Raw genomic sequence first — 12,234 nt, forward strand, 5'->3', positions numbered from 1 at the left:
TCTAAGAGGTGATTATACTCCATAGACCTTTTTCTTGACCTTGGAATACCAAGCAACTACCCCTTCCCTGTCTTAGCAGAAGAGTAGAGATTTATTCCCCAACAAGTTTAAAATTGAGATGCACCAAACATGGTTGAAAATGGGGGTACCATATTGAAAATAGATTCAGAACCTGGACTACCAGATTTTTACAATCTTTCAGTCAGTAGTTTAGATGGTTCTTCTCTGGAAATTGTAACTAAGAGAAAGGAGCTGAAGATACCAACTTAAAGAATTTCCCCGAAGAAATATTCCAACATGATACTCCTGCTAAAGTTCATAGTAAGACCTGTCACACAGAGTTTCAGTGATCTTTTTAGACCACACTCTTAAATGATTTGGGAGCCAGAGATCTCTGAGCATTTTAGGAGAACCTCTTATGTGAGAGCCAAAGACTATGCCAAAAGAATTTACCAAGTTAGGGAAAAAGGAGACCAGGTCGGTAAAATTTACCCCATTTACAAAGTAGGTAAAAATTGAAACAAATACGAACTATTACTTAATGGTTTCAGTGAGGTTGGAAGAGATGCTAAATCTGTGAAACATGAAAGAAAAACAATTAAATTAGAAATGTTAGTGTGACCATTATGTATATGGAAATAAGTCCAGAATAAGACATATCAGTAGGACAATTTAAAACAAAGGAGCTTCCAGAATAAGAGAAATAGGTCACATGTAAAGATCAATAATCAGAATGGCTATGGGCTTCTTGAGAATACTCTGGAAATTAGAAGACAGTGGAGCCTTCATAATTCTGAGGGAAAACTTATTTGCAATCCAGTATTCAGTATGTAGCTGAACTATTGATTAAGTATAGATTGATGACAGTTTCAGACTTGTGATTTTTAAAATCCTTATCTGCCATGTCCCCTTTTCGGGGGTGTTATAAGTAAACTAAAAAAGATGAAGCCATAGGATACAAGAAGCAGAAAATGCACTTTAGTAGAGACCCAGGAAGTCACCAGGAAGATTATGAATAATGATCCCAAGATGACTGCTGGTTGCTGATTGTAAAGAGCATCCAGGTCCAACAGGAATAGGTCAAAGGGCACTAAGATAAATAGCTTTAAGATTAAATTGGTAGAGTGTGTAATGTGTTTGAAGATACTAGGAGATTTAGACAGGAAAGAGTTTGGGGCTGAATTGGTGATAGGTCTATAGAAAAGTAAGTCAATAATAAAACAATTACTAACTCCAAGGAAAATTATTTAGAAAGGGGAAGTAATTGTAGTATGCTGTATGACTCAGCTGCAAATTGCATTTACAGAGTCATAATAATGTTAACTCTGAATATAACCACCTAGCCAAAATTACGATATTGGGAATTTGGGCAAGTATACATGTAAAATGAGGTAAGGATGGAGAGTCAAAAAGAATTAAATTGTTATTTTTCTTAGTGGAATTCAGTAGATGATGCTTAAAAAATAAGACTCTTTTGAGAGCATAGGGAGACACTTTTAATAATTCCGTTGAGACAGCTTGAATAAGTTGGGAGTGTGTAGGCACCCTACCTAAAACAGAAGGAATCAAGAAGTAGCAAAATAGGGCGCCTGGGTGGCTAAGTCAGTTAAGCGTCCGATGTCAGCTCAGGTCATGATCTCGTGCTGTGAGTTGAAGCCCCATGTTGGGCTCTGTGCTGACAGCTCAGCCAGGAGCCTGCTTCATATTCTTTCCCCCCACCCCTGCCCCTCCCATGCTTATGCTCTGTCTGTCTCTCTCTGTCTCTCAATAATAAATAAATAAATAAATTTAAAAGAAGTAGCAAAATAAAGGATAGCAGAGAGTTAGCTGCCAGAAGAGACTGTTTAAGGGGTGAAAGTGGTGGAAAGTGGGAATTAGAGCTCAGAAGACAGAGGACTTCCAATTTTTTAATAAGTCTTGTAAAACTATGTGGACACTGTAGACTTTGGAAATGTATACATTGGTGAAAATACACACTAAATTTTAAAGTAAGGGGGAGAAGGGAATTAAAGATGTTGAGACAGCAACTGTACCCTGCCATGCAGTTTCCTTGTGAGAGGGTGCAGAAAAGGAGAGCAGTACCAGGAGGGGGTTGCTGGGTCAAGGATTTTTGTTTTATTTTGTTTTTAAGGTAAAATACTAAGATGTTGATCAGAAAAATCCATTTATTGAAGGAGAGATTCGTGATGTAGGAGTAGAAAGCCTTGAGGGTAACAGCAAATGTGATTCAGAGGACTAGTATGGTGTCATTAGATACTGCACAGTTTATTTTTAATACAGAGTGTGTTGTTTCATGTATAAGGGTTCTTTTGCAAAGATTTCCAGGCCCTGAGGTTTTCTGTTAATTATATTTAATGTTGCACGCTGAATTAAAAACATATCTGCTTCTGTATTTGGCAGACTTTATAAAGTTTCTTAGTTCTTAATATCTCTCCATTTCATAAATATTTGTAAAGCTTGTTTTTAAAATGATATTTATAAAAGACTTATGCCATCCTTGCCCTCTGTCATCATAAAGTAATAATAACAATGGAAAGCTGGGAAGTCCTATCGCTGAATGACCTTGAGCTCAAGTTGCTTATGTAAAGGAGCATTTGATTCCTAGATGTAACTTGATCCTTGGTAATTGAATTTGTGAATCTTTGAATCTCAGTATCTGTAACTGATCCTTTCAAAGACACATTATTGCATATTATGCTGGCCTAATAATGTCAATATTTAAGAAAGGAGACTTTTAATAATAAAATTTGATCTATATTAGATTATGTACTTGAAATTCCTTGCTGTGTGTAGGGACACAGCATATCTTCTAAAATTGAACTGTTAGAATCCATAGCATATGCAAGTGTGACTCTTGATAGTTTTTTTGGACTGGTCCCCAGACAAGAACTTTAGACTGTCCCACCATTACCACTTTGTTTTGAATTAATTTGACACTTTATTTAAAGAAGTTAAAGGGAATCTTTATACAGTTGGCTCTGGAGTACTTAGTTCTACCTATTTCACTTCTTCTTTACCTTTTCCTTAAATACAGCATGTCTGTCAGTTGGTTAGAAAAGTAGAGAAAAGATCTTGGACTAGACTGTTAAAGATAACAATCTTACGTTCACTTAGCAACACAATAAATGTTTGGAAGAATACCATTACCAGCATTAGTAAAATAGCCTAATAAAGCATCAGCTTGTATCTTCTAAACCATTTTGGGTTTAGTCTATATAGCCCTTCCTATAGTCTAAGCCCTAATTCTTGGGGTCTTGGTTTTTTTTTCTGGTTTTCTCTGTTTTCTACATTTTGATAATTAAAGAAGCATAGACTTGGTGCCATATAAATAAGGCTCAGATCTGGCCTTTTAACTTTAAAATAAAACTCTTCTTTTTTAATTCACCCAACATGACTGCTACCTTTGCACTGTTCTTTTTGTTCTAGTGATAGAAGCAATCTCTATTATCACCGTGATAGGTATGTCTCTTAGACCAGAGGGTTGTAGTTAGATCATCTTTAAAGTCTCTTCTAACTCCAAAATTCTGTAATTCCATGTTTCATCTCCTGATGTTCCCCCAGACACTTAAAACCAGTATTTTATCTAATGCTAGTTCCTTTTACTTTTACCTCTGACTCCCCACTCATTTTCTTTTAAGAATTCTTACCGTTCATAGTCTCATTTCTATACCCATAGCCACAGAGGCACAGCATCATTAATCAAGGAGTATTCGCTTGCTCTTTCATGACTATACATTTGAAAACAATGATAGAATATTTTAGAATCCCATGTTCTTAGAGCACCTTTCATCTCTTTTCACTTAATGCTACATATTAATTTACACTACTTTCTAAATTTTAAATAAAAACAACTAGAATTTTTCATGCCTCTAAACTGTTAGGGTATTTATTAGCGTTAAGGTGGTTGTTCAATATTTAACTCATGACAATAGGGTATAAGTATCTTGTGTAAATAAATTCTGCCTTACACTTCAGAAAAACTATAGGGTGACAGATTTTAGGCTTATGATTCTGTTTTAAAGTAGTAAACCTTAATTTCTTCAATGTGGGTAAGAGACCCTTTATAATGCTCTTTCCTACTTGACTTGCCTTCATCCTTCTATACTTGCTCTTATTCTTATTTTATCCTCTAGTAATTAAAACTTTAAGTTGTAACATAACTAATTTTTTTCTAAAGAAAATGCTAAAATTCAACGACTGGGTGGCTTGGTTGAGTGTCTGACTTCGGCTCAGGTCATAATCTCATGGTTTGTGAGTTCGAACTCCGTGTCGGGCTCTGTGCTGACAGCACAGAGTCTACTTGGGATTCTCTCGCTTCCCCTCTCTCTGCCCTTCCCTGACTCATGCTTTCTCTCTCTCTCAAAAATACACAAACTTGAAAATAATGTTTTTTTGTTTTTAAGAAAATGCTAAGTCTCCTCTAAGTTTCTCAAATATGCTTCCTCATCTCCTAAAGGCCTGTGTCTTTGCAAATTTGCTATTTTGTAGCTTAGAATTTTTTCAAATATTACCTCTTCTTGTGCTCTGGCGTGTTATTTCTCACATTCAAGTGGTCATACAGATCACATGCAGACCATGTTAAAATGTAGATTCTGGTTCAGTAGGACTGGGATAGGGTCTACAGTTTTGTCTTTTAACAAGGTCTCAGATGATGCCAATGCTGTTGGTCTCTGCACTATATATATATATACACACACACACACACACACACACACATACATACATACATATATACGTATATATCTATATATATGTAATTTTAAAAATTATTGTCAAGTTAACTAACATACTGTGTAGTCTTGGCTTCAGGAATAGATTCCTGTGGTTCATCACTTACGTACAACCCCCAGTGCTCATCTCAAGAAGTGCCCTCCTCCATGCCCATCACCCATTTTCCTCACCTCCCTAATCCCCTACCCGCCATCAACCGTGAGTACATTCTCTGTATTTAAGAGTCTCTTGTGGTTTGCCTCACTCTCTGTATCTTATTTTTCTTTCCTTCCCCTATGGCATCTATTAAGTTTCTCAAATTCCATATATGAGTGAAAACATGTGATATCTGTCTTTCTCTGACTTACTTATTTCACTTAGCATATAACCCTCCAGTTGCATCCATGTTTTTGAAAATGGCAAGGTTTCATTCTTTTTCATTGCTGAGTAGTATTCCATTGTGTATATATACACCACATCCTCTTTGTTCATTCATTAGTTGATAGACATTTGGGCTCTTTCCATAATTTGGCTATTTTTGATAGTGCTGCTCTAAACATTGGGGTACCTGTGCCCCTTCGAATCAGCACTGCTATATCCTTTGGATAAATTCTTACTAGTGTGATTGCTAGGTCATAGTGTAATTCTATTTTTAATTTTTTGAGGAATCTCCACATTGTTTTCCAGAGTGGCTGTACCAGTTTGCATTCCCACCAACAGTGCAAGAGGGTTCCCCTTTCTCCATATCTTGGCCAACATCTGTTGTTTCTAAGCTCTTCATTTTAGCACTCTGACCAGTGGGAGGTAGTATCTCAATGTTGTTTTCATTTGTATTTCCCTGATGGTGAGCAATGTTGAGCATCTTTTTTCATGTGTCTGTTGGCCATCTGGATGCCTTCTTTGGAAACATGTCTATTCATGGTTTCTGCCCATTTCTTCACTGGATTATTTGTTTTTTAGGTGTTGAGTTTGACAGGTTTTTAATAGATTTTGGATACTAACCCTTTATCCAGTATGTCAGTTGCAAATATCTTCTCCCATTCTGTCAGTTTTCTTTTAGTTTTGTTGGTTGTTTCCTTTGCTGTTCAGATGCTTTTTATCTTGATGAGGTCTCAGTAGTTCATTTTTGCTTTTATTTCCCTTGTCTTTGGAGACATGTCAAGTAAGAAGTTGCTGCAGCTGAGGTCAAAGTGGTTGCTGCCTGTTATTTCCTGTAGGATTTTGATGGTTTCCTGTCTCACATTTAGGTCTTTCATCCATTTTGAATTCGTTTGTGAGTATATTTTAAGAAGGTGGTCTAGTTTCATTCCTCTGCATGTTGCTGTCCAGTTCTCATAGCATCATTTGCTAAAGGGAGTGTCTTTTTTCCATTGGATACTCTTTCCTGCTTTGTTGAAGATTAGTTGGCCATATATTTGTGGGTCCATTTCTGGGTTCTGTATTCTATTCCATTAGTCTATGTGTCTGTTTTTTGCCAATACCATACTGTCTTGATGATTACAGCTTTATAATGCAGGCTAAGGTCTGGGATTGTGATGCCTCCCACTTTGGTTTTCTTTTTCAATATTACTTTGGCTCTTGGGCGGTCTTTTGTGGTTCCATACAAATTTGAGGATTCTTTGTTCTAGCTTTGAGAAGAATGCCAGTGCAATTTTGATTGTGATTGCATTGAATATGTAGATTGCTTTGGGTAGTATTAACATTTTAACAGTATTTGTTCTTCTAATGCATGAGCATGGAATGTTTTTCCATTTCTTTGTGTTATCTTCAGTTTCGTTCATAAGTTTTCTATAGTTTTAAGCATACAGGTTTTTCACCTCTCTGGTTAGGTTTATTCCTAGGTATTTTTATGGTTGTTGGTGCAGTTGTACATGGGATCGATTTCTTGATATCTCTTTCTGTTGCTTCATTATTGGTATATAGAAATGCAACTGATTTCTATACATTGATTTTATATTTTGTGACTTTGCTGAATTCATGTATTGGCTCTAGCAATTTTTTGGTGGAATCCTTCAGGTTTTCCATGTACACTATGATGTCATCTGCAAAGAGTGAAAGTTTGACTTCTTCTTTGCCAATTTGGATGCCTTTTATTTTGTTTTGTTGTCTGATTGCTGAGGCTAGGACTTCTAACACTGTGTTAAACAAGAGTGTTGAAAGTGATCATCCCTGTCGGGTTCCTGATCTCAGGGGAAAAAGCTCTCAGTTTTTCCCCCATTGAGAATGATATTAGCTATGGGCCTTTCATATATGACTTTTATGATGTTATGTTCCTTCTAACCTGACTTTCTTGAGGGCTTTTATTAGAAAGGATGCTGTATTTTGTCAAATGTTTTCTTTGCGTCTGTTGACAGGATCATATGGTTCTTATTCTTTCCTCTATTAATGTGATGTATCATGTTGATTGATGTGCAAATATTGAATCATCACTGTGGCCCAGGAGTGAATCCCACTTGATCATGGTGAATAATTTTTTCAATATAGTGTTGAATTCAATTTGCTAGTGTCTTGTTGAGGATTTTTGCATCCATGTTTATCAGGGATATTGACCTGTAATTTGCCTTTTTAGTGGGGTCTCTGTCTGGTTTGGGAATCAAGGTAATGCTGGCTTCATAGACTGAGTCTGGAAGCTTTTCTTCCATTTCTGATTTTTGCAACAGCTTGAAAAGAATAGGTATTAACTCTTCTTTAAATGTTTGGTAGAATTCCCCTAGGAAGCCAACTGGCTAACTGGCCCAGGACTCTTATTTGTTGGGAGATTTTTTTTTTAATTTTTTTTTTTTTTTTTTNATATTGAATCATCACTGTGGCCCAGGAGTGAATCCCACTTGATCATGGTGAATAATTTTTTTAATATAGTGTTGAATTCAATTTGCTAGTGTCTTGTTGAGGATTTTTGCATCCATGTTTATCAGGGATATTGACCTGTAATTTGCCTTTTTAGTGGGGTCTCTGTCTGGTTTGGGAATCAAGGTAATGCTGGCTTCATAGACTGAGTCTGGAAGCTTTTCTTCCATTTCTGATTTTTGCAACAGCTTGAAAAGAATAGGTATTAACTCTTCTTTAAATGTTTGGTAGAATTCCCCTAGGAAGCCAACTGGCTAACTGGCCCAGGACTCTTATTTGTTGGGAGATTTTTTTTTTAATTTTTTTTTTTTTTTTTTTAAATTTTTATTTCTAGAGAGAGAGAGACAGCATGAGCAGGGGAGGGTCAGAGAGAGAGGGAGTCACAGATTCTGAAACAGGCTCCAGGCTCTGAGCTGGCAGTCAGCACAGAGCCCGACGTGGGGCTCGAACCCACGAATCACGAGATCATGACCTAAGCGAAAGTTGGACACTTAACTGACTAAGCCACCTAGGCGCCCCTTGTTGGGAGATTTTTAATGACTGATTCAATTTCTTCTCTGGTTATGGGTCTGTTCAAATTTTTTATTTCTTATTTGAGTTTTGGTAATGTGTGAGTGAGTATCTAGAAGTTTATCCATTTCTTTCAGATTGTCCAGTTTGTTGGCATAGAATTTTTCATAGTATTCTTTAATAATTATTTATATTTCTGTGGTGTTTGTTGTGATCTCTCCTATTTCATTTATGATTTTATCTATTTGGGTCCTCTGTCTTTTCTTTTTGAGAAATCTGGCTAGAGGTTCTTTATAAAAACCAGCTCTTAGATTCATTGATTTGGGTTTTATAAAAATTTTATATTCTTCCTTTCTGCTCTACTATTTATTATTTCTCTTCTTCTGCTGGCTTTGTGCCTTTTTTGCTGCTCCCTTTGTAATTTCTTTAGGTGGAAGGTTATGTTATGTATTTGGGACCTTTCTTGCTTCTTGAGATAGGCCTGAATTGCAGTGTACGTTCCTCTTAGGACTGCCTTTGCTGCATCCCGAAGTGTTTGGACTCTTCCTTCCCTTCCTTCCCTTCCTTCCCTTCCTTCCCTTCCTTCCCTTCCTCCCTTCCTCCCTTCCTTCCTCTTCCATATGTTTTTAATTTCCTGGTTGACACATTGATTCTTTAGTAGGATGTTCTTTAACCTCCATGTATTTGGGGACTTTCCAAATTTTTTCTTGTGGTTGATTGCAAATTTCATAGTGTTGTAATCTGAAAATATGCATGGTATGATCTCAATCCTTTTATATTTGTTGAGGGCTGTTTTGTGACCCAGTATGTGATCTGTTTTGGAGAATGTTCCATGTGCACTCTAGAAGAATGTGTATTCTGCTGCTTTTGGATGAAAAGTTCTGAATATATATGTTAAGTCCATCTGGTCCAATTTGTCATTCAGAGCTGTTGTTTCCTTATTGATTTTATGCCTAGATGATCTGTTTATTGCTGTAAGTGGAGTATTAAAGTTTCCTGTGATCACAGTATTATTATCTATACATTTATTTATATTTGTGATTAATTGCTTTATATATTTGGGTGTTCCTTATGGGCATAGACATTTACATTTGTTTGCTCTTCTTGAGAAATAGACCCCTAATTGTGATATAATGCGCTTCTTCATCTCTTGTTACAGTCTTTGTTTTGAAATTTAGTTTGTCTGATACAAGTATGGCTACCCTGGCTTTCTTTTGCCCTCCAGTAGCATGATAGATGGTTCTCCATCCCCTCATTTTCAACCTGCAGGTGTCCTCAGGTCTAAAATGAGTCTTTTGTAGGTAGCATACAGATGAATCTTGGTTTTATTATCCATTCTGATACCCTAGGTGTTTTGATGGGGGATTTAGTCCATTTACATTGAGAGAGATTATTGAAATGTATGGATTTAGTGTCATTATATTATCTGTAGGTTTCATTTTCTTTGTAGTCATTGCTGCCTTCCACTTGTGGTCATGAACTCCTTTAGTTTTTGTTTGTCTGGTAAAGCCTTTATCTCTGCTTCTATTCTGAATGACAGGCTTGTTGGATAAAGGATTCTCGGCTGCATATTTTTCCTATTCAGCACATTGAATATTTCCTGCCAGTGTCTTCTGGCCTGCCAAGTTTCAGTGGACAGGTCTGCTAACTACCCTTATGTGTCTACCATTAAGGCCCATTTGTCCCCAGCTGCTTTCAGAATTCTTTATCTTTGTATTTTGCCAATTTTACTATGATATGTTGTGGTGTTGACCTGTTTTGTTGATTTTTGAAGGGAGTTCTCTGTGCCTCCTGGACTTGGATATCTGTTTCTTTCCCCAGATTGGGGAAGTTCTCAACTATAATTTGTTCAAATAAGCCTTCTAACCCTTTTTCTCTCTTGTTCTTACGGAACTCCTACGATACAGCTATTATTAGGTTTCATTTAATCACTTAGGTCTCTAAATCTCCCCTGGTGGTCTAGTAATTTCCTTTCCCTCTTTTTTCAGTTTCATTATTTTCTATAATTTTGTCTTCTGTTTCACCTATTTTCACTTCTGTTTCTTCCAACCTCGCTGTCACTGTATCTAGTTTATTTTGCATCTCATTTATAGCATTTCTTAATTCATCGTGACTGTTTCTTAGGTCTTTGATCTTTACAGCAATTCTCTCCTGTTGTCTGTGGTTTTTTCAAGCCTGGCTATTAGTCTTACCACTTTTATTCTAAATTCTTATTCATATACATTTTTTGTATCTGTTTTTGAGCAATTCTCTGGCTGTCATTTCTTTCTGGAATTTCTTTTGAGGAGAATTCTTCCATTTCGTCATCTTGGCTAGGTTTCTGTCTTTTACGTGTTTTAATAACTTGTTATGTGTCCAGTACCTGTGAGAACTACTATATTAAAAAGGGGTCAGGGGCACCTGGGTGGCTCAGTAGGTTAAAGTGTCAGCTCAGGTCATGATCTCATGGTTTGTGCATTTGAGCCCTGCATTGGCTCTGTGCTGACATTAAAAAAAAATTAAGAAAAAGGGTCATACAGTGTCTATGGCCTCACACTCCAGGAAGTGTTTTTGGAGTGTGTTGCCTGTACTCTATTGTTACATATTTGACTGCTCTGTCCTACTGGTCATTCATCTGCAAAGCCTCTCCTTACTCATGGTGGTGGATTGTTTAGACTTTCCACCAGGTGTGCTTAGATTTGTTTGGAAATTTAAAAAAAGTAGGGGGAAACTTGATCCCATACAAAGAGAAAAATGAAAGGAGTGAAACAAAAGACCAAGCAGAGAATCAGAGAAACTATAAGGCTTAATCCAGAGAGAGAGGAAGGAAAATAAAGAAGGAGATCTAGAAAAGGTGTAAAAAGAATTAAAAAACTTGAGTAAACAGACTGACAAAGCAGAGAAAGAAAAAAAAAAAAACATATAATAATAAGTGACCAAAAATCAAATCAGTATCTATGAGCCCAATTCCAAAGGGAAAAAAAGAAAAGGGTAGGAAAAAAAGAGGAAAAAAATAATAGTAATAAAAAAAATTAAACAAAAAAAACCAGACTAATATACATAATAACAGGACAATTGTCAGTTGGTGCCTGGGACCAGTGGCTGTGCTGGTCTGGAGGAGAGACCATATGGTTCACTCAGTGTCAAGTCCCATTCCAGTTGGTAAGCAGTTGCCGGCCACAGAGGGACGGGGTTTGGTGTAAGCTGGTCCTGCCTTCGCTGAGGGCCCTGAAGCGCCACTGTGTTGGTGATGGGGAGAAAAATGGCAATACCCCAGTCTCTCCTCCCTGGACTGGGTGTCTCATAAACCTCGCTGTTCAGGCAGCCCACACAGAGTAGTGCAGGCCACTGGCTTGTCCTGCTCCACAATCTCCCTTACCTCTTAGGCGATTGGCTGGGATCCAAAACCTGATGTCTAGGATCCCACACTGTGGGACCCGGTTCTGGGGTAGCACCACCCCACCCTGCTGATAAAAGGTGTTTGGCTGGCCTGGACCATATTTTTAGTAATAGCCATTTAGACTATCTGACACACTCATTGTCATCAACAATGAGTATTTCCTCTGACTCCTCCCTACATACCTTCATTATCCTTTTTACTGTTATTTGGGTATCTGTCTCCCTATTCAATTCCAGATTTTTGCCTATAGGGACTGTCTTTTATCCTTGGATCCCTAAAGCTTAGCATACTATTTAATAGAAAATAGGCTTTCAACAAATGTTTGTTGTTGATTAGATGTTATTTTTAAATGGAAGAATAGTTGACATATAATGTTATATTAGTTTCAGGTATAAATAGTGATTCAATAATACAATGTTACACAGTGCTCACCATGATAAGGTTAGTTACCATCTGTCACTGAACAATGTTACTACAGTATTAATGATTATGTTCGCTATGCTGTGCTTTTTATTCCCATGACTTCTTTATTTTGTAACTGGCAGTTTGTAGGTCTTACTTACTTTTACTAGTTTCAGTCATCCTCCCCCTTCTCCCCTCTGGCAACCACCAGTTTATTCTTTGTATTCATGAGTCTTTCTCTGATTTGTTTTTGTGTTTCAGATTTCGTATATAAGTGAAATCATACGGAATTTGTCTTTCTGTGTCTGACTTCTTTCAGTATGATACCCTAGTATGATACCCTCTAGACCATCCATGTTGTCAAGATTGGCAATATTTTATTATTT

General features: G+C 37.0%; 1 protein-coding gene across 4 annotated transcripts in view; it reads left to right on the forward strand.

Annotated features, from left to right (window-relative positions):
• The window catches only part of CLOCK (clock circadian regulator), a 146,878-nt gene that overhangs the window by 62,131 nt on the left and 72,513 nt on the right, over positions 1-12,234 (forward strand). The window lies entirely within an intron of this gene.

Source organism: Crocuta crocuta, unplaced genomic scaffold (assembly GCF_008692635.1).
Source record: "Crocuta crocuta isolate KB4526 unplaced genomic scaffold, BGI_CrCroc_1.0 scaffold282, whole genome shotgun sequence".
In the NCBI taxonomy this organism is placed as follows: Eukaryota; Metazoa; Chordata; class Mammalia; order Carnivora; family Hyaenidae; genus Crocuta; species Crocuta crocuta.